At 46.9% G+C, this 22,722-nt stretch overlaps 1 protein-coding gene and 1 non-coding gene across 10 annotated transcripts in view; both read left to right on the forward strand.

The window, feature by feature from the left end:
- The window catches only part of BIRC6 (baculoviral IAP repeat containing 6), a 771,630-nt gene that overhangs the window by 675,562 nt on the left and 73,346 nt on the right, over nt 1-22,722 (forward strand). The window lies entirely within an intron of this gene.
- LOC134913319 (U5 spliceosomal RNA) lies at nt 13,481-13,595 on the forward strand. Its single transcript, XR_010177095.1, has one exon. It is a non-coding gene; the product is annotated as a U5 spliceosomal RNA (small nuclear RNA).

Here is a 22,722-nt window from a genome sequence, read left to right on the forward strand (position 1 = left end):
TAGATATATATATATATATATATGTATATATATATATATATGTGTGTTATTTGATATTTGGCACTCTTGTTGGATCCATCTACCGTGGTGCCTTCCTTAAGGGCCCCATGCACTAGAACGATAATGCCCGATTTCATCCAATGTCTGGCATTCGGCCCAATATATCTGATGAAATCTGACTTTTTGGAGGTGTTTCTAATCCGATCTGATCCAATGTGCGTTCCCGTGAGCATCGGATCGGATCCTCCAGATTGACCGTGCTGCACTAACGATCATGTCCGACCCCGCAGGCATGGCTGGGCTCGCCCAAGATACATTGTATGCAAAAGGACAGCATACGTTGTATCTTGGCTGATCCTGCCGCCTGGGAGGCTGCAGGGGTGATCGCCTGCGACATGGCGGTCGGACATGTCGCGTTAGTGTATGGGGCCCTTTACATGCTATATATACAGTGACGTGCGGTGAGTTGATGCTGAGCCTTCCTGTCGTACTCCAGTATACTCACAAGTTTTGACTATATAAATTCTATGTAAAAATCCAAAGAAAATATTCTAAATATCTTTGTATTATTCTAATAATTTTTATAGTCAAAAAAGTATATACTGCAGCACCTGTGTATAATGTCCACATGAACCCTTGGAAGTTACTGATTCGCAGAGTCCAACCTAAAAAATTATTGGGTTCGCGGAGACAACAGCTGAAACTCTACAATTCCCCAACGGCTTGTCGCACATTGATGTCCACCGATCAACACCTTGGAATCACTGCGCTGATGTACAGTATGTTCTGCATAATCTTGCAGTGCATTTTATACATCCACACCACACAATCAGGATGTTGTATGTACACCACCTGCAGAAAAAAACTACTTAAAACATTACCTGAAACAAAATGCTAGCTGGATGGTCAATTCCCAAACACATTGGTATGTGTATTTTTGCAATTACAGAATGATACAAGGCATACTGTACATTATATGCAAATGTAAGAGACCGCACTATATACTGCTCCTTTTACTGTGCATGGCACCATGTCCTTGATTCACATAGGTCAGATCTTACTATTGCAGCAGCTGGTGTCTAAGAATGATGTCCTGTGATAAGAGGGTATAAAGATCTTGAAATGATGGGTCTAGGCTGCTGGATTATGGGTCTAGACTTCTTGTCCGAACTGTGTTAAACATTGGTCATATTGTGTTAAGAATGTATTTTATATTTTAGTTAAGTTATAACTGCCAGTTGGTGTTGCACACACTGCTGCGATAGTTTTTAACTTTGTATTTAGTTTGTGTAATGAATAATATGCTGTGGTGCAAGTACAAAACGTTTATTAGTGATATGGTGTGCGCGTGCCAAAAATGGGTGTGGCCACATGGTGCGTGACCTATGAAAATGGGGGCGTGATACACGTGGGGGGGGGGGGGGGCAGATACACATGACCCCAATAGTGCAGTGCCAGATACACATGACCCAAATAGTGCAGTGCCAGATACACATGCCCCCAATAGGGCCAGATACACATATGCCCCTAGTACTGCAGTGCCAGATACACATATGCCCCCACAATGCCAGATACACACAGGCCCTCACGGTGCCAGATATGTCCCCACAGTGCCAGGTACACACATGCGCCCCCACATATTGGCTCACAAACTGGCAGCTGGTTAGAGATCCTACACGCTAGCGGACAGAGCAATGAGGGGCAGGAGACGTGCCCGGCCAGTCGAAATACCAATGCAGGAATGCTTGCACCAGCATCCCGACTAGGATCACAATCCCGGCGCCGGAATCCTGACTACCGGGACCCCTAAGGAGAGTTTGCTGGGCCGCCGGAGAGGTAATCCGCCGGGAGGTTAGGTTCAGGCTGTGGGGGGGAGGTTTAGGTGTAGGCTGCAGGCAGAGGGGCTAGGTTTAGGCTACAGGGAGGGGGTGTTGGTTATGGTTAGGGGGGCATTGGGGAAAGGAAATTATACTTACCTTGCCCCTGTCGGGATTTTAGCCATCGGTATGCTGCGGTCGTTTTTTTGACTGCCGGCATATCAAACCCAACTCCTTTTAAATCTACACCCATTTAGTCTCTTCTGTTTTCAGTGTCCAAGAAGAGTTATGCTTATCAGAAATTTTAGGAGTAGTATCACTATAGCTGAAATACCATGATAATTCTCCTTTCTTTTTTTCTGTTTATTATGTTAAATGTGAAAAAGTATGCATAAAACATACACATACTCTTCAGAAATATAGCAGAAGAGACAGAACAATGATAATGATACAGTAACATATACTAGACGAGGGATGTAGTTATGTGACCGGCGGTCACGACACCCATAGAGTGGGAATAGATTACCGAGCCCCTCCCCGCCGGGCATCTCAATGCTGGGATCCCGGCGTTGGTATGGTGACCGTCGTAAACCATCTCATTACACAAATAGCACCACCTTACATACATAGCTACATTATATACGCAAACACCGCATTACATATGTAGCCAACGCATTGCATAAATAGGCCCATCATCACGGACAGACATTGGGCAGCTATAAGGCTGAAGGACTTTCAGTTAGAGATTGTCCCAGGGCTGGCTGTGAGTGCTGCCTGATCAGCTTTCATCCTGAGAACAAGGTACATCCTGCTCCTGTCCAGTCCCCAATCCATACACTGTGACCGGGGACGCCCTAACCCTTACACCATCATGATAATGTAATTAAATGGCGGGTGTAGTGAACCCGGCTCCGACCATCGCTATGCTGCTGCTCCCGGGCCGGGCTCGTTGAAAAGACCTTAGGCCGGGGTCAGAGAGAGGATGCTGCTGGGCTGGTTAACTTTCTCCAGGTCCCCCGTTGGTAGAACAGCTTCACCACTTTTCATGGCTAGCGGCATCTGAAGTGCCTGCTAGCCTAACTTCCAGATTGCATTCCAATGAACCACAAGTACTGGAAGCAGTGTGAGCCAGCCCAGCCTGAGTGTGAATCAGCCTGGCTGAGGGGGGTATGGGACCGGGCCTATCGGAATCTGTCCTGGTGGGCCAATCCGCCCCTGCTTCACACAACCATACTATGATAAAATCCTTTCTGGTCTACAGCTCTCAGACCCGGCCCGGATACTTCTGTCACGCCTTTCAATTTGTCTGCAGCTTCCCCTTTAAATTACCCCCTGAATCTGCAAGGGCTTACACCATTGAGTTTAAAAAAAAAAAAAAGTGTATTAGAATAGAATTGTTTTGTTTTTTCTCTAACGTCCTAGTGGATGCTGGGGACTCCGTAAGGACCATGGGGATTAGCGGCTCCGCAGGAGACTGGGCACAACTATAAAGAAAGCTTTAGACTACTGGTGTGCACTGGCTCCTCCCACTAAGACCCTCCTCCAGACTTCAGTTAGATTCTTGTGCCCGGCTGAGCTGGATGCACACTTGGGGCTCTCCTGAGCTCCTAGAAAGAAAGTATATTTAGGTTTTTTATTTTACAGTGAGATCTGCTGGCAACAGACTCACTGCAGCGAGGGACTAAGGGGAGAAGAAGCGAACCTACCTAACAGGTGGTAGTTTGGGCTTCTTAGGCTACTGGACACCATTAGCTCCAGAGGGATCGACCGCAGGACCCGACCTTGGTGTTCGTTCCCGGAGCCGCGCCGCCGTCCCCCTTACAGAGCCAGAAGCAACGAAGAGGTACGGAAAATCGGCGGCAGAAGACTTCGGTCTTCACCAAGGTAGCGCACAGCACTGCAGCTGTGCGCCATTGCTCCTCATGTACACCTCACACTCCGGTCACTGATGGGTGCAGGGCGCTGGGGGGGGGGGCGCCCTGAGGGCAATATATGACACCTTGGCTGGCAAATCTACATCATATATAGTCCTAGAGGCTATATAGATGTAAAATTACCCCTGCCAGTATTCCAGAAAAAGCGGGAGAAAGTCTGCCGAAAAAGGGGCGGGGCTATCTCCCTCAGCACACTGGCGCCATTTTTCCCTCACAGTTCCGCTGGAAGGAAGCTCCCTGGCTCTCCCCTGCAGTCTGAACACTACAGAAGGGTAAAAAAGAGAGGGGGGGCACTAAATTTAGGCGCAGTATAGATATATATATATGATATATAAAAAAGCAGCTATAAGGGAAAACACTAATTTATAGTGGGATCCCTGTGTTATATAGCGCTCTGGTGTGTGCTGGCATACTCTCTCTCTGTCTCCCCAAAGGGCTTTGTGGGGTCCTGTCCTCTGTCAGAGCATTCCCTGTGTGTTTGCGGTGTGTCGGTACGGCTGTGTCGACATGTTTGATGAGGAGGCTTATGTGGAGGCGGAGCAAATGCCTGTAAACGTGATGTCACCCCCTGCGGGGTCGACACCTGAGTGGATGGTGCTGTGGAAGGAATTACGCGACAGTGTCGACTCCTTGCATAAAAGGTTTGACGACATACCTAATGTGGGACAGCCGGCTTCTCAGCCTGTGCCTGCCCAGGCGTCTCAAAGTCATCAGGTGCTCTAAAACGCCCGCTACCTCAGATGACAGACACAGATGTCGACACGGATACTGACTCCAGTGTCGACGACGATGAGACTAATGTAACTTCCAGTAGGGCCACACGTTACATGATTGAGGCAATGAAAAATGTGTTGCACATTTCTGATGTTACCCCCGGTACCACAAAAAAGGGTATTATGTTTGGAGAGAAAAAACTACCAGTAGCTTTTCCTCCATCTGAAGAGTTAAATGAAGTGTGTGAAGAAGCGTGGGCTTTCCCTGATAAAAAGCTGGTAATTTCTAAGAGGTTACTAATGGCGTACCCTTTCCCGCCAGAGGATAGGTCATGCTGGGAAACATCCCCTAAGGTGGATAAAGCGCTCACACGCTTGTCAAAGAAGGTGGCACTACCGTCTCCGGATACGGCCGCCCTGAAGGAATCTGCTGATAGAAAGCAGGAGGCTATCCTGAAGTCTGTATATACACACACAGGTGTTATACTGAGACCAGCTATTGCGTCAGCCTGGATGTGCAGTGCTGCTGCTGCGTGGTCAGATTCCCTGTCAGAAAATATAGATACCCTAGACAGGGACACTATATTGCTAAACGTAGAGCATATAAAAGACGCACTTTTATACATGAGGGATGCACAGAGGGATATTTGCCGGCTGGCATCCAAAATTAGTGCAATGTCCATTTCTGCCAGGAGAGGGTTATGGACTCGGCAGTGGACAGGAGATGCAGATTCCAAACGACACATGGAAGTTCTGCCTTATAAGGGTGAGGAGTTGTTCGGGGGTGGTCTCTCGGACCTCGTTTCCACAGCAACAGCTGGGAAGTCTACATTTTTACCCCATGTTCCCTCACAACCAAAGAAAGCACCGTATTATCAGGTACAGTCCTTTCGGCCCAATAGGGGCAAGCGGGTTAAAGGCGCGTCCTTTCTGCCCAGAGGCAGAGGTAGGGGAAAGAAGCTGCAACATACAGCCAGTTCCCAGGAGCAAAAGTCCTCCCCCGTTTCCTCTAAGTCCACAGCATGACGCTGGGGCTTCACAGGCGGAGCCAGGTACGGTGGGGGCCCGTCTCAAATTTTTCAGCAATCAGTGGGCTCGCTCACGGGTGGATCCCTGGATTTTTCAGATAGTATCTCAGGGGTACAAGCTGGAAGGCAATTCACAAGCTGTATTCACAACAGGTGATAGTAAAGGTACCCCTACTTCAACAAGGACGGGGTTACTATTCCACAATGTTTGTGGTACCGAAACCGGACGGTTCGGTGAGACCCATTTTAAATTTGAAATCCTTAAACACATATATAAAAAATTCAAGTTCAAGATGGAATCGCTCAGGGCGGTTATTGCAAGCCTGGACGAGGGGGATTACATGGTATCACTGGACATCAAGGATGCTTACCTGCATGTCCCCATTTACCATCCTCACCAGGAGTACCTCAGATTTGTGGTACAGGATTGTCATTACCAATTCCAGACGTTGCCGTTCGGTCTATCCACGGCTCCGAGGGTCTTTCCCAAGGTAATGGCCGAAATGATCATACTCCTTCGAAAGAAGGGTGTTTTAATTATCCCGTACTTGGACGATCTCCTGATAAAGGCGAGGTCCAGAGAGCAGTTGTTGGTCGGGGTAGCACTATCTCGGGAGGTGCTACTACAGCACGGCTGGATTCTAAACATTCCAAAGTCACAGCTGGTCCCTACGACACGTCTACTGTTCCTGGGGATGGTTCTGGACACAGAACAGAAAAAAGTGTTTCTCCCGGAGGAGAAGGCCAAGGAGCTGTCATCTCTAGTCAGAGGCCTCCTAAAACCAAAACAGGTGTCGGTGCATCACTGCACGCGGATCCTGGGAAAGATGGTAGCTTCCTACGAAGCGATTCCATTCGGCAGGTTTCATGCAAGAACCTTTCAGTGGGACCTGCTGGACAAGTGGTCCGGATCGCATCTTCAGATGCATCGGCTGATAACCCTGTCTCCAAGGACAAGGGTGTCTCTGCTGTGGTGGCTGCAGAGTGCTCATCTTCAAGAGGGCCGCAGATTCGGCATACAGGACTGGGTCCTGGTGACCACGGATGCCAGCCTTCGAGGCTGGGGGGCAGTCACACAGGGAAGAAACTTCCAGGGACTATGGTCAAGTCAGGAGACTTCCCTGCACATAAATATTCTGGAACTAAGGGCCATTTACAATGCCCTAAGTCAGGCAAAACCCCTGCTTCAAAACCAGCCGGTACTGATCCAGTCAGACAACATCACGGCGGTCGCCCATGTAAATCGACAGGGCGGCACGAGAAGCAGGACGGCAATGGCAGAAGCCACAAGGATTCTCCGATGGGCGGAAAATCACGTGTTAGCACTGTCAGCAGTGTTCATTCCGGGAGTGGACAACTGGGAAGCAGACTTCCTCAGCAGGCACGACCTCCACCCGGGAGAGTGGGGACTTCATCCAGAAGTCTTTCAAATGATTGTAAACCGTTGGAAAAGGCCACAGGTGGACATGATGGCGTCCCGCCTAAACAAAAAGCTAGAAAAATATTGCGCCAGGTCGAGAGACCCGCAGGCGATAGCTGTGGACGCTCTAGTGACACCGTGGGTGTACCGGTCGGTTTATGTGTTCCCTCCTCTTCCTCTCATACCAAAGGTACTGAGGATAATAAGGAGAAGAGGAGTAAGAACTATACTCATTGTTCCGGATTGGCCAAGAAGAGCTTGGTACCCGGAACTTCAAGAAATGATGTCAGAGGACCCATGGCCTCTACCGCTCAGACAAGACCTGCTGCAGCAGGGGCCCGGTCTGTTCCAAGACTTACCGCGGCTGCGTTTGACGGCATGGCGGTTGAACACCGGATCCTGAAGGAAAAGGGCATTCCGGAGGAAGTCATTCCTACGCTGATTAAAGCTAGTAAAGAAGTTACCGCAAACCATTATCACCGCATATGGCGAAAATATGTTGCGTGGTGTGAGGCCAGGAAGGCCCCAACGGAGGAATTTCAGCTGGGCCGTTTCCTGCACTTCCTACAGTCAGGGGTGACTATGGGCCTTAAATTGGGTTCCATTAAGGTCCAGATTTCGGCTCTATCGATTTTCTTCCAGAGAGAACTGGCTTCACTACCTGAAGTTCAGACTTTTGTTAAGGGAGTGCTGCATATTCAGCCCCCTTTTGTGCCTCCAGTGGCACCTTGGGATCTCAACGTGGTGTTGGATTTCCTAAAGTCACATTGGTTTGAGCCACTGAAAACCGTGGATTTGAAATATCTCACGGGGAAAGTGGTCATGTTGTTGGCCTTGGCTTCGGCCAGGCGTGTATCAAAATTGGCGGCTTTGTCATGTAAAAGCCCTTATCTGATTTTCCATATGGATAGGGCAGAATTGAGGACTCGTCCCCAGTTTCTCCCCAAAGTGGTATCAGCTTTTCATCTGAACCAACCTATCGTGGTGCCTGCGGCTACAAATGACTTGGAGGCTTCCAAGTTGTTGGACGTAGTCAGGGCCCTGAAAATCTATGTTTCCAGGACAGCTGGAGTCAGAAAGACTGACTCGTTCTTTATCCTGTATGCGCCCAACAAGTTGGGTGCACCTGCTTCAAAGCAGACTGTTGCTCGCTGGATCTGTAGTACGATTCAGCTTGCACATTCTGCGGCTGGACTGCCGCATCCTAAATCAGTAAAAGCCCATTCCACGAGGAAGGTGGGCTCTTCTTGGGCGGCTGCCCGAGGGGTCTCGGCTCTTCAACTTTGCCGAGCAGCTACTTGGTCGGGGTCAAACACGTTTGCTAAATTCTACAAGTTTGACACCCTGGCTGAGGAGGACCTAGAGTTTGCCCATTCGGTGCTGCAGAGTCATCCGCACTCTCCCGCCCGTTTGGGAGCTTTGGTATAATCCCCATGGTCCTTACGGAGTCCCCAGCATCCACTAGGACGTTAGAGAAAATAAGAATTTACTCACCGGTAATTCTATTTCTCGTAGTCCGTAGTGGATGCTGGGCGCCCATCCCAAGTGCGGATTGTCTGCAATACTTGTATATAGTTATTGCTTAACTAAAGGGTTATTGTTGAGCCATCTGTTGAGAGGCTCAGTTGTTATCATACTGTTAACTGGGTATTGTATCACGAGTTATACGGTGTGATTGGTGTGGCTGGTAGGAGTCTTACCCGGGATTCAAAATCCTTCCTTATTGTGTCAGCTCTTCCGGGCACAGTATCCTAACTGAAGTCTGGAGGAGGGTCTTAGTGGGAGGAGCCAGTGCACACCAGTAGTCTAAAGCTTTCTTTATAGTTGTGCCCAGTCTCCTGCGGAGCCGCTAATCCCCATGGTCCTTACGGAGTCCCCAGCATCCACTACGGACTACGAGAAATAGAATTACCGGTGAGTAAATTCTTATTTTTTTCTCTGACAAAGTCCTTGTGACATGTAAAGGAGTGTGGATGAGCACAAATGCGGGTGGTATCCTGCAAGCTGCTGATACAGTACTTTGTCTCTGAATTGTTCTAAGTCAAATTGCTAACTTTGGCTTATTTATATGCTGACAATATATATTCTTTTAGTATGCAATAACACGCATACATACAATTTTGGAGGACATGAATGGTGAAAAACACAAGTTTGCCGGACTAGAAAAAAAATAAAGTATCTTACTTTTCATAAGCAAATTTATGATTTAAATCTCGATACTTGGAAATCAGAGGTCACACACTTCATTTATTATGGTCTGCGTATGATGTTCTGCAGTTATGAATACCTAATGAACTTATCCAGTGCAAATCATTGCTTGGCATCCATTAGGAAGGCTGTATGTCCTTTTTTATACAAGCACTAAATTTACAGATCTAAAGTTATTTTTACTATTTTTTGCTTTATTCCCCAAGTACTTTCGTAGCTTACTTAAGATTTCTGCCATATATGTATATTATTTGTTATGTTTTATAGTTGTTTTTCCGTTTAATATTTTCCCACCCACCCCCTTTTCCTCCCTTACCTAGAAGAACACTTTTGGTGTTCACCCTTACCTTTGAGAGAGCCTACATTTCGCTGTGCTTTGTAGGGTCTCAGCATTCGCATGCAGTACAGACATCAGCAGAGTTCTCTCTAGACTCTGAGCCAGTGGTTCTCAACCCTCAAATTTCCCCAGGGGGTCATGTCTTATTTCAGTCTGTGGAAGCAGGTGGGATTATTACTGACCCATTAAAAAAGAATTAACTCACCTTTGCGATTTTTTATTTTTTTTTGCATCCGATTAAAGAAATCCACAAAACACAACCTGTTCGTGGAACTTGAGAGCTGGAGTTGAGAACCCCTGTTTTAGAGCATAACTGATCTAAGGGGGCCTGAAGAGCCGGTTTTCGTTCACTTTATTTATTAACAGTTTCTTATATAGCACAGCATATTCCGTTGCGCTTTACAATTAGAACAACGGTAATAGAACAAAACTGGGGAACAGACAGACATAGGGGTATATGCAATTAGCGGCGAATCGCGGCAAATTATCGCCGTTTTTTAATTCGACACAATTCGACAGGTGAATTCCGGCAGGTGGCTTCCGGAATTCACCATATTCAATGAAAAATGGATTCGACAGTCCCGCGGGCGAAAAACGGCCGATTTGCCGGATTTTGCCGCGATTTTAAAAAACGGGAAAAACCCGGAAAAAAATGGCGTGGGGTCCCCCCTCCAAAGCATAACCAGCCTCGGGCTCTTCGAGCTGGTCCTGGTTCTAAAAATGCGGGGGGAAAATTGACATGGGATCCCCCGTATTTTCTTTTTCATCCACTAGGGGTCACTGGAGTACTCTTGGGTTATGGACTGGGCGTAGCCGGAAATGGCACATATTTAAATATTCAAATTAGTAACTGGCCATCCCCTCCATAATCCCATAGAGCCTTCAGTATTTTTCTGTGCCTCTAGCGGAAGGTACTGAGGACTGAATGTCCTGCGATTCTTCAAGCAAGATTATTTCAAACAAGATTATTTTTGGTTTCTACCTGATCCCTTCCCAACTTATCAGAGAAGTTCGGGTTAGGGATCATTGGTGCTGCATTAGCAGCAGATGGTCTGCCGGCGCTCATACAAAGGGCCCCGCCATTGACTAAAATCAGTGCAGCTGATTGCAGCCACGGGCTGCACAAGGACGCAGGACGGCGCTTACAGAAAGGTCCCGTCATGGCCTCCGCAGGTGGTGCAGGTACTGAGCGGTAGGCAGCTCTCACTGCCGCCGCTCACTTACTTACTTTTCTATTGCGGGCGGTCAGCTCACGCTGCCGCCCATTATGGGGGGACTGTATGGGTTTAGATACTGTAAATGTTCCCCTGCTGCCTGCCACTAGATACACCTTGCTGCCACTATAATGCATTTGCACGAGCGAACCCCGGCACTGCCGCAGGGCCGCTTGACCTTCCCCGGATCCTTTCATTAACAGCACCCGGCGCCGCGGGGCGCTTGCAGTAAACTAGCGAGCAGTTCCCGACACTACCGCCGGAACGCTCGCCGCTCCCCGTCTCTCTGGCGTCCGCGCAATCCGTCCTCCGCCCTACGGCTCTGGTGGGGTGAGCGGCCGAGATGACCTCAGCTGCTGCTGCGGCCCGCTCTGGCGGCCGCTCACCAATCTCCGGCGTGCAGTCCTTCACGACCGCGGTAAGACTCGCACTCCCCGTCTCCCGTCTGCTGAACAACGGGGGGGGGGAGCAGTAAAAGAAGAAAGTGGGGGAAGTCGGCAGCCAGAATAAAGGCTGCCCTGCAAATAATACTCTTCTGCAGGAGAGAGAGGGGGGGAGGAAACCCGCAGGGAGGCCCCAATAACTAAGCTGCGTTTAGGCAGCAAAATAATCAGGCTTTTAAGCCTGTGGCCAATATCAGAGTCTCTGTTACTTATACAATATACCTGTGGGTGTGTATCTGTGTATGTATATATATATGATATATATATGATATATATATGATATATATATATATGTGTGATGTATATGTATTTGTGTGTTTACACACTGATTGTATACAGATAGAGTACATGCATATACATATATTAATAAATATATGTTTATGGTTAAATATATATATATATATATATATATATATATATGGAACTTGGTGTATCAGCAACCTTGCAATAAGCAAGCACATGGCCGGACACCATTTTAACATTACTTCCTGGTTCTTCCCAGGAAGTTGCTGCCCTACAACACTCTGCCTCTAGAGGAGCCGGGGTGGTGTTAGGAATTTTTTCTTGGTTTTGTACAAGCACAAGATAAACACGTGTGCTGTAAGGTAGATTTATACACACTTTATTTACGTGGTACTAAGTCACGGTACTAGTCTATCCTTCTGTACTTGCTTGTCCGTGTACATAAGGAGTAAGTCTAAGACATAGCAGCTTCGCTGCAGAGTCCGTCGGACATACGCACTATTGCCGTTCCTCGTTGGGGGAGGCTGGCGTATATACTGACTGTGAACAATTGTTATTATTGTTTTATAATTTGACGGTTTCAATACCCGTCGCAGTGTGTCCTACAGTATACAGCAGTAGGGGTGTTGTTTAACCTGGTTTGGGCCCGGTTTTCGCTTAACAGGGCAGTGGTTGCATGGCAATACAGTTCACGTTTGCCCTACAAGAAGCACACCTTACGCTTCTCGCTGATCACACTTGTGAATCTGCTCAACAGTTTCTGTGGATGTCAGCCAGTTTAGTTCTCGCTTTTCAGTTTCACTAGTGCGGCACGACGTGCTTTTTCGCTACGTGCTTAACAGGACGGTGTCCGTTTCTAAACGAGAATAGAAACATTACCTTACGCTGCCCACATGTTTCGTCCTGTCTTGGACAAATTCCTGAATAAATAGTTTCAGGATATAGTCGTTACATTTCGGGCCCGTGCTACAGAAACAGCCACAGGCGGGTCAGGTGGTAGTGAACGTGGTTTTTGATAACCTCTACCTGTCTGATTGTTGTCAATATACGGTTAAAGTGCGGCCACCTACTTCCACGCATCTTTAACCAGGGTTCAGTGGCGTTTACAGCTAAGCCACTGAAAAGCCAGGGCTAGAATGAGTTTCCAGGCCATCGCCGATCGTCAGTTGTGGGCATCCACAGTTGGGAGATCCGCAATTTTTGGGTTCGCAGTTTACCAGACAAAGGTTGCTTGTTTTCCACCATTTCAATTTGCAAGACAGGTCTGCCTGGGTCATAAGATGCGGTTCTGCACACCGCCATACAAGCTCTAGTAGATTGAGCACTTTGACTGCAGTCAACAACATTATTCCAGTTTGGGGTAGTTCCAAAGCTGGCTGAATCTGTCAGTCCGATACTGACCCTTCAGGTCAATCAGGGTGTCGCTTATGCTACACATTCATGAATACCTGCAGTTGGTGACTACAGGTTGAAAATCACAGTGATTCTGGATTTCAACAAGAATAGCTACTTAGACGCATCAGGCCTACTTAAGTTGGCAGTAAAAACCATTCTCGCTTTCAAGCGCTACCGGTTTGGCTTCGTATGGCGCCTAGGGTTGTCACAAGTAATGGTTATCGTGATAGCTCATCCCTGGAAGTGATAACAGTTCAGTGTTTTGCAGATCTGCTCATTAAAGCTCCGTCTCAAAACTTCGTCATGCAACGGCCCTTACTAACGTACAAGGGTGTCGTTCAGCACGGTTAGATTGTTAACCTAGAGATATCAAGCCTCATTCCGTAATAACGGACTCATGCATAGGGATAATTCCGTGATTGCACGGATTTACCTGCCTGAACATACCTCACAAACTGGTCGTCATCACGTACAGTTCGTACGCAAGCCACGGACAGTCTTGATCCGTTTGGCCTTTTGCCTATTGGTAAGGAGAGTGACGTCTTTCGACGCACTCTACTTCGCAAGGAGTCACTCAGGTCATTTTCACCTAGAAGTTCTTGCACGCTCCTACAAAATAGTACGGTTGTCTCTAAGGGCCAGAGTTTCACTACTCTAGTGGCTCCAAGTACATAATTTTACCGCAGGGACAATGTTCGGCGTCTGGAATTGGATAATTCTAAATATGAATACTCTGGTTTCTCTTCAGATCGAATAAATCTTTTGCCTTTTACTAAAGATTTCCGTGGAGAAGAACAACCATGAGTTTTATGTAATTTTTTGATGCCCGGCTGCTGCTGGGCTTAAACGTGAGTCTCATAGGTTGGGGACCTGGGGTCCCAAATGATTAACTTCACAAATCACGGAGATTTCGGTCAAACGCGCTGCGGCAAGCGGGCCACATGCTCCGTTCTCAGACTGTCCAAGTGCGGTCAGACAACACAACGGCGATCGCATACATCACCGATCAAGGACGGAATCGAAGTCGCATGACCATGCGCCAAGTTGCTCCATGTTCATTCTGGGAGTGAACAGCTGGAAGGCAGCTTATTCCAGGACACTGAGCATTGAATTCTTAAGTGTTCCAGATGTTGGTCCAGCGGTGGAGTTACCCACAGGGATATCTATTGGCATCTCGCAAAAACAAATAAAAAAAAAATAAAAAAACATTCCAATTATGGGTCCATCCCAGTATGTGTCCAGTACAAGGGCTCCGAAGGCAGCAGCTGTAGATGCTCTGATGCTCTCACGATCGCGTGGCTGTACAGCATTGTGAATCTGTTACAACGGTTACGCTGCTTCCTCGGGTACTAAAATGGATCATACAAGACTCCATGATAGTCATACTAGTGGCGCCACATTGGCCTCGGAGGCCATGATTCTTGGATCTCCGCGAACTACTCGCAGCCGATCCTTCACCGCTCTCGCCACGTCCGGACCTATCCCACTAGGGTCAGTTCTTTTACCCCGTTTTAGCGCGGCAGCGTTTCACGGGGTGGCTGTTCAAAGCGCTCTCAAGAATGGAGGGCATTCCAGAATCTGGTATACAAACCATGTTAGGCACTGGGAAGCCAGTACTGCAGCTCATTATCACAAGGTTTAGCGTGCCTCTATAGGTTGGTGTGACGCTCAGAAGTTTCCAACATCATTTTCAAGTTATCCCGTCTTTTAATATTTTTACAAATGGGTTTGGTGAAGGATTATATTCTACACTCAAGGTGCAGGTCTCTGCATGTCAATTTACCTGCAAAGGTGTTTGGCTCCTTTGCCGATTGTACACACTTTCCTGCACGGTGTCCTCAGACGACCTCCATTTATACCACCTACAGCGCCATGAGACGTGATCTGGTTTTACCACCTACAGCGCCAGGGGACGTGATCTGGTTTTAGGTTTTTTATTTACAGTCTTCATTTGTTGATTTCTTACAACAAGTGGATGTTACGTTTATCAATTGGTAAACACTTTTCTCTTAGCCTTAGCCTCGCAGCAAGGCGTGGTTTTAACATAGGGTGGCTTGCATGTCAAGGCCCCAAATCTGGTGTTTTATGGTCATAGGGCGGAACTTCGCACAAATTCAGTGTTCCAGTCAAAGATCGTATAATGTCACGCATCAACTAATTAATGTAGTTCCTCGGTTATCAATATGTTCGAGAACTTAAGTTACTTTGAATGTGGTACGCGCACTACGCTTTTATGTAACCCAAACAATTGTACGTAGAACAGACACATTGTTCTCTATTATGTAACCCAAACAATTGTACGTAGAACAGACACATTGTTCTCTATAATGTAGTGAAGATGGCTTTACACGCTTCCAAGCAGTCCTTATGTCATACGTCAGGCTTAGCTTCATAATAGGCTACAACGCCTACATCAAGGTCAGACCATTCCAAACGTTCTAGTGAACGTCATAAGCGGACTTCAACCGCCTACATCAGTGTCAGATCATTCCATACGTTCTTTGGGAACGTTAGGAGCAGCAGGTCGTGGAGTTTCTACGAAACAGCGTAGACAAGCTGCTACATGGTCATCAGTGCATGACCATCAGTGCGCATGTTGGTGCGCTTTTACAGGTTGGCTACGTTTGCGGCATCAGCATTTAGCTTTGGCCGTCTAGTATTACAGTTGCCAAACTGCTCTCCCGCCCAAGGGGGAAACTTTGGTACGTCCCAAGAGTACTCCAGTGACCCCTAGTGGATGAAAAAGAAAATAGGATTTTGGTACTTACCAGGTAAATCCTTTTCTTTGAATCCATAGGGGGCACTGGACGCCCACCCAGAGCAGTTTACCTGTCTTGTGGTAAGGTCTGTGGATCTTATGGTAACACTTCATCACCAATGCATTCGATGTTATGGTATCAACTGATTGTTATCAGTTCCGTTATGTGTCAACTTTAGGGTTGACCATTATATTATAATGTTATAGGTGCATATAATGTTATATGTAATTCTCTATGGTTCATCCTCTCTATCATTCCTGTTCGGCCCAGTAAAAATACTGAAGGCTCTATGGGATTATGGAGGGGATGGCCAGTTACTAATTTAAATATTTAAATATGTGCCATTTCCGGCTACGCCCAGTCCATAACCCAAGAGTACTCCAGTGCCCCCTATGGATTCAAAGAAAAGGATTTACCTGGTAAGTACCAAAATCCTATTTTTAAAACCAGCACCGGGCTCTGCGCCTGATGCTGGTGCAAAAAATACGGGGGACAAAAAGAGTAGGGGTCCCCCGTATTTTATACACCAGCATCGGGCTCCACTAGCTGGACAGATAATGCCACAGCCGGGGGTCACTTTTATACAGTGCCTTGCGGCCGTGGCATTAAATATCCAACTAGTCACCCCTGGCCGGGGTACCCTGGGGGAGTGGGGACCCCTTCAATCAAGGGGTCCCCCCCCCCAGCCACCCAAGGGCCAGGGGTGAAGCCCGAGGCTGTCCCCCCCATCCATTGGCTGCGGATGGGAGGCTGATAGCCTTGAGTAAAATGACAGAATATTGTTTTTTCCAATAGTACTACAAGTCCCAGCAAGCCTCCCCCGCCAGCTGGTACTTGGAGAACCACAAGTACCAGCATGCGGGCGAAAAACGGGCCCGCTGGTACCTGTAGTACTACTGGGGAAAAAATACCCATATAAAAACAGGAGACACACACCATGACAAGTACAACTTTATTACACACTGCCGACACACACATACTTACCTATGTTGACACGCCGACTGCCACAGTCTCCGACGATCCGAGGGTACCTGTGAAAAAAATTATACTCACCTGCCAGTGTCCAGAGATAAATCCACGTCCAAAGATCAAATCCTCGTACTTGGCAAAATAAAAACACGCACACCCGTACCAACGGACTGAAAGGGGTCCCATGTTGACACAGCCTCGGGCTTCACCCCTGGCCCTTGGGTTGAAGGGGTCCCCACTCCCCCAGGGTACCCCGGCCAGGGGTGACTAGTTGGATATTTAATGCCACGGCCGCAAGGCACTGTATAAAAGTGACCCCCGGCTGTGGCATTATCTGTCCAGCTAGTGGAGCCCGATGCTGGTGTATAAAATACGGGGGACCCCTACTCTTTTTGTCCCCCGTATTTTTTGCACCAGCATCAGGCGCAGAGCCCGGTGCTGGTTTTAAAAATACGGGGGATCCCATGTCAATTTTTTCCCCGCATTTTTAGAACCAGGACCAGCTCGATGAGCCCGAGGCTGGTTATGCTTTGGAGGGGGGACCCCACGCCATTTTTTTCCGGGATTTTAACATTCCATTTTAAAAAAATATATATATATTTTTTTTTTAAATATATAAATAATACTTGTGCCTCCAAAAAAGACAAACCAAGTACCTAATCCCTTCTAATATAAATAGATATGCTATTATCAATAAAAAAAAAACACAAAAAAAAATGTTTTAACATTTTTTTATTAGTTTCACCCACCAAAGTGTGGCGGATTGAAAAAGTCGAATTTACTGTCTAAAAGCACTGTTGTCGAATTGCCAAACTTCAATTGAATATACTTTGGTCGAATTGCAGCACTTGTATCATTGCAGAAAAGTCGAATTTGACAAAAGTCGAATTTCAAAAAGTCAAATTTTGAAAGTCCGTTTTTTGGACGGAAAGTACTGAATTGCATAGACGTTTTTTTGGGGGGGGCGAAAAAGTCCCGAAATTCGACAATTTCGGGAATTCGACCGCAATTGCATATACCCCATAGAGGTAGTATTCAATGAAACTTAGCCATAAAGGTGATCAGGGCCATTCCACTCTCACGTACAGGACATTTGTACAAGCTTTAACTCAATATTTGTTAACACTTAACACAAGGAACTTTAAAGAAAAGGGATGTAATGTCAAAGTGCTCGACTATGCTAATTTTTTAGGTACAAAAAAAACCACAAATTAGTACAGGTTGAGTATCCCTTATCCAGAATGCTTGGGACCAGAGGTATTTTGGATATCGGATTTTTCCGTATTTTGGAATAATTGCATACCATAATGATATATCATGGTTATGGGACCTAAATCTAAGCACAGAATTAATTTATGTTACATATACACCTTATACACACAGCCTGAAGGTCATTTTGGCCAATATTTTTTAGAACTTTGTGCATTAAACAAAGGGTGTCTACATACACACAATTCATTTATGTTTCATATACACCTTATACACACAGTCTGAAGGTCATTTAATACAATATTTTTAATAACTTTGTATTAAACAAAGTTTGTACATTGGGCCATCAAAAAACAAAGGTTTCACTATCTCACTCTCACTCAAAAAAGTCCGTATTTCGGAATATTCTGTATTTCGGAATAATTGGATATGGGATACTCAACCTGTATCACAAAATTTAGTTATTACGTATGGGACAAGCCAAGTCCATGTAAAGGAAACATTCTACTTGATGATTCCCCTCAATCCAAATTAGAAGGTCTATTCTGTAGCTGTGTACAGTATCTTGAGTTTTCAACATAGTTGACAAGATAAATTAGGGCTCTTAAAGGTCTATTCATGTAGCAGGGAAAAGTGTGGAGAAGTGAGCCGGTGGATAAGTTTCCCATGGCTGCCAATCAGCATTGAGGAGACATTTATGAAGAGCATTCTAATAAAATTATAAGTAGCAGCTGATTGGTTGCCATGGGCAACTTCTCTATTGGCTCACTTCTCCCTCCCTTTCCATTGCTTCATGAATAGACCTGCTATCTATTGAGAACATTCAGGTCTAGAGGGAGACACACACTCAGAGTGTCCTGTTTCAGTGTGTATTAGTACAGAGGTTGCTGCTATTGCATTCTTGCAAGATAAATTATAGATTTTCTTTTTCTTTTCCTTAAAGGTTGTTTAAGTTGTCTTTCCTCCACTACAGGAAAATTGTATAAAATAGTTGTCTCAAATAGGTGGCGCTATAAACATTACCCAGGCATTATTACACTATTAGTTAAAATTTAATATAAACCATTGGTTTAAATTTATAAACACAATTCATACCACCAAACATGACCCATTCCAGGAGGGACAAAATACTCTGTGCTTGGACTTTCCTCTTAATTGCAATCACATACCTCACAACATGACCCTCTCCAGGAGGGGCAGAATGGTCTGCTCCTGGACTTCCCTCTTAATTTATGATCTCCCTCACCTGTGATGAAACACCTTTCTTATCCATTAACCTGTTTAAAACGGGTGCCAACAATCATACAATAAGAGAGAGTCCAGGAGCAGAGCAATTTGTCCCTCCTGGAGAGGGTCATGTTGAGAGGTATGCAATCAGCTATGTTGAAATACCTTTTTTTATCAATTAAATAGTCCCACACAAGTGATGCCAATCATATATTAAGAGGGAAGTCCAGGTTTCTCCCTCCTGCAATGGGTCATGTTGGGAGGTATGCACAGTCTAATATACAACCTTCCCCAGGGCCACCCTATCTGAAGTGCCCCGGGACCCCCAAGGCTTAATCTGGCCCTGCCTTTACCCCGATATTTGCCTAAGGGATGTCGGCTGTCTGTGATCTGGCGTCAGTCTCGCGACAGCTGGGATGAGAAATGCAACCACCATTGAGAACATACTTCTGCTGCACTGTTCAAAGTGAGAGCTGAGATTGGTCTGTGCCAGTGGTTTCCAAACTAGTTGCTGTGGGCAACTTGCAGGGGTGTCACTAGTTGGTAGGTCCAGGACTAAATACATTTTTTTTATGGTTCATGTGATGGGCAAGACCAGAGCTGGTAGCTTCCAGTCATACGTTATGTGGACAAATAGAATCACAACCCTGTCCACCACCACATAACTGAAAATACAGTAAGGATGACCTAGAGTATAAGCACAATTTGCTACTTTTAATAATGGTTGCAGACTTTCTCAGTAGGAAACTTTTGTGTCCGAGGGGTGCCCTGAAACAAAAATACTGAGGGCAGGGTTTCAAGAAAGTATGGAAACCACTTGTCCAATATGTAACTGGCATAATGCTAGCCTCAACAGAGCAGATGGGATTTGTTTAGATAATTATGTTAACAAAAATGAGACCTAGTTTTCACTGCATTGCTAATGTCCACATTACTAAGCTTTAGAAGAATTTGTACGGGGCAAATTGCGTAGTCAAAACAGTATTTTTCACACTTGTTAATGTTTAGACATGAACAGTCTGAAAATGTGTTCTAAAATACATATTTAGACAGGCTGATAATGCTGCAAACAAGATTTTATTAGGGCACAACTGAGATTGGAACAGGCAAAAGTGGTTGTCCTAGGAATCAACCAGCTGTATGGTTTTTTGGGGGTTTTTTTTTTAGTGGTTCACAAGTGGTTACCTGTAGCGGGGTTGGTATGATATTCCGGTAGATGGGATGCCAGCTGTCAGTATAGCGACAGCGGTATCCCTTCTGCCGGAGTCCAGGAAGCAAGGCCGCGAGTCCCCTTGTGGCCTTGCTTCGCTCACCACCCTTAGGGACGGTGGTGATCTTAGCTTGCCACAGATTCTATACCCACGTCGGCATTCTGGGCGTTTCAGGATACAGACGCCGAAATCCCGACAGCCGGCATTTTAACTGCACCCCTCTGTATGGTCAGGATTGGGGAATCAACATTTTTAAATTTAATATTCCCAATTCCCCGACCATCTGGGAATAGGGAAATTGTGACACTTGTGTCGCTTGTGTGTGGGGGCGGGTTGCAGTTAATTTACCGACGTTTAGGATACCGTCAGCCGGTAAAATGACGGTGGCTGTAATACAGACCGCAGCCCGGTATTCCCACTCAGGTGGTGGATCCATGCCACCACCCAAGTGGGAATACAACCTGTCCGCTCACCACCTGGCCCGAAGCCTAGTAAGCGCAGAGAGCATGCGAGAGGACTCGCGCTCGCTGGCGGGATGCCACTGTTGTGATACGGACAACCAGCATCAAGTCTGCCGGGAACAGGTATGTATTCCATGGAGGCCATAAGGGTCTTTCTCTGACGTCCTAGTGGATGCTGGGAACTCCGTAAGGACCATGGGGAATAGCGGCTCCGCAGGAGACTGGGCACAACTAAAGAAAGCTTTAGGACTACCTGGTGTGCACTGGCTCCTCCCTCTATGACCCTCCTCCAGACCTCAGTTAGAATTTTGTGCCCGGCTGAGCTGGATGCACACTAGGGGCTCTCCTGAGCTCTTAGAAAAAGAAAGTTTATTTTAGGTTTTTTATTTTCAGTGAGATCTGCTGGCAACAGACTCACTGCTACGAGGGACTAAGGGGAGAGAAGCGAACCTACCTGCTTGCAGCTAGCTTGGGCTTCTAGGCTACTGGACACCATTAGCTCCAGAGGGATCGAACACAGGCCCAGCCTCGGTCGTCCGGTCCCGGAGCCGCGCCGCCGTCCCCCTTACAGAGCCAGAAGTAAGAAGAGGGTCCTGGAAATCGGCGGCAGAAGACTTCGGTCTTCATCAAGGTAGCGCACAGCACTGCAGCTGTGCGCCATTGCTTCCCATGCACACCTCACACTCCGGTCACTGATGGGTGCAGGGCGCTGGGGGGGGGGGGGCGCGCGCCCTGGGCTGCAATATTGAGTACCTTGGCTGGCAAATAACACATAATATAGTCATAGAGACTATATATGTGTAAAATACCCCTGCCAGATATACATAGAAAAAAGCGGGAGAAGTCCGCCGAAAAAGGGGCGGGGCTATCTCCCTCAGCACACTGGCGCCATTTTCCCTCACAGCTCCGCTGGAAGGATCGCTCCAAGGCTCTCCCCTGCAGTTTCCAGACTACATAGGGTAAAAAAGAGAGGGGGGGGGCACTAAATTTAGGCGCAATATTGTGTATACAAGCAGCTATTGGGAAAAATCACTCAGTTATAGTGTAAATCCCTGTGTTATATAGCGCTGTTGGTGTGTGCTGGCATACTCTCTCTCTGTCTCCCCAAAGGGCTTTGTGGGGTCCTGTCCTCAGTCAGAGCATTCCCTGTGTGTGTGCGGTGTGTCGGTACAGCTGTGTCGACATGTTTGATGAGGAGGCTTATGTGGAGGCGGAGCAGGTGCCGATAAATGTGATGTCACCCCCTGCGGGGTCGACACCTGAGTGGATGGTTATGTGGAAGGAATTACGCGACAGTGTCGACTCCTTATGATGACATAGCAGATGTGGGACAGCCGGCTTCTCAGCCTGTGCCTGCCCAGACGTCTCTAAAGCCATCGGGGGCTCTAAAACGCCCGCTACCTCAGATGGCAGACACAGATGTCGACACGGATACTGACTCCAGTGTCGACGATGATGAGACTAGTGTACATTCCAATAGAGCCACCCGTTACATGATTACGGCAATGAAAAATGTGTTGTATATTTCTGATATTACCCCAGGTACCACAAAAAAGGGTATTATGTTTGGGGAGAAAAAACTACCAGTGGTTTTTCCCCCATCTGATGAATTGAATGAAGTGTGTGAAGAAGCGTGGGCTTCCCCCGATAAGAAACTGGTCATTTCTAAAAGGTTACTAATGGCGTACCCTTTCCCGCCAGAGGACAGGTCACGTTGGGAGACATCCCCTAGGGTGGATAAAGCGCTCACACGTCTGTCAAAAAAGGTGGCACTACCGTCTCCGGACACGGCCGCCCTAAAGGAGCCTGCAGATAGAAAGCAGGAGGCTATCCTGAAGTCTGTATATACACACTCAGGTATTATACTGAGACCGGCTATTACTTCAGCATGGATGTGCAGTGCTGCAGCTGCGTGGTCAGATTCCCTGTCGGAAAACATTGATACCCTAGACAGGGACACTATATTGCTAACCGTAGAGCATATTAAAGATGCTGTCTTGTACATGAGAGATGCACAGAGGGATATTTGCCGGCTGGCATCTAAAATAAACGCAATGTCCATTTCTGCCAGGAGAGGATTGTGGACTCGGCAGTGGACAGGAGATGCAGATTCTAAAAGGCACATGGAAGTATT

Source organism: Pseudophryne corroboree, chromosome 4 (assembly GCF_028390025.1).
Source record: "Pseudophryne corroboree isolate aPseCor3 chromosome 4, aPseCor3.hap2, whole genome shotgun sequence".
Classification (NCBI taxonomy): domain Eukaryota; kingdom Metazoa; phylum Chordata; class Amphibia; order Anura; family Myobatrachidae; genus Pseudophryne; species Pseudophryne corroboree.